At 51.8% G+C, this 992-nt stretch overlaps 1 protein-coding gene across 1 annotated transcript in view; it reads left to right on the top strand.

Annotated features, from left to right (window-relative positions):
- Window positions 1–992, top strand: part of tor4aa (torsin family 4, member Aa) — a 7,980-nt gene that overhangs the window by 2,304 nt on the left and 4,684 nt on the right. The gene's annotated exons all lie outside the window — the stretch shown is intronic.

The raw sequence follows: 992 nt of genomic DNA, 5'->3' as shown, positions 1-992 counted from the left end.
ATCCAGGACTCACTCCATCCAGGACTCACTCTATCCAGGACTCACTCCATCCAGGACTCACTCTATCCAGGACTCACTCCACCCAGGACTCACTAAATCCAGGACTCACTCCATCCAGGACTCACTCTATCCAGGACTCACTCCATCCAGGACTCACTAAATCCAGAACTCACTCCATCCAGGACTCACTAAATCCAGGACTCACTACATCCAGGACTTGCTCCATCCAGGATTCGCTCCATCCAGGACTCACTAAATCCAGGACTCACTAAATCCAGGACTCACTCCATCCAGGACTCACTAAATCCAGAACTCACTCCATCCAGGACTGACTAAATCCAGGACTCACTCCATCCAGAACTCACTCCATCTAGGACTCACTAAATCCAGGACTCTATCCATCCAGGACTCACTCCATCCAGGACTCACTCCATCCAGGACTCACTAAATCCAGGACTCACTAAATCCAGGACTCACTAAATCCAGGACTCACTCCATCCAGGACTCACTAAATTCAGGATTCACTAAATCTAGGACCCGCTCCATCCAGGACTCGCTCCATCCAGGACTAACTAAATCCAGGACTCACTCCATCCAGGACTTGCTCCATCCAGGACTCACTAAATCAAGGACTCACTCCATCCAGGACTCACTAAATCCAGGACTCACTAAATCCAGGAACCCGCTCCATCCAGGACCCGCTCCATCCAGGACTCATTAAATCCAGGACTCGCTCCATCCAGGACTCACTAAATCCAGGACTCACTCCATCCAGGACTCACTAAATCCAGGACCCGCTCCATCCAGGACTCGCTCCATCCAGGACTCACTAAATCCAGGACTCACTCCATCCAGGACTCACTAAATCCAGGACCCGCTCCATCCAGGACTCTCTCCAACCAGGACTCTCTCCAACCAGGACTCTTTCCAACCAGGACTCGCTCCATCCAGGACTCACTCCATCCAGGACTCGCTCCATCCAGGACTCGCTC

This window comes from Nematolebias whitei, chromosome 18 (assembly GCF_014905685.2).
Source record: "Nematolebias whitei isolate Nwh7 chromosome 18, NemWhi1, whole genome shotgun sequence".
NCBI lineage: Eukaryota > Metazoa > Chordata > Actinopteri > Cyprinodontiformes > Rivulidae > Nematolebias > Nematolebias whitei.
The sequence above is the reverse complement of the archived record's forward strand: the minus strand, read 5'-3'. Positions and strand labels throughout refer to the sequence as shown.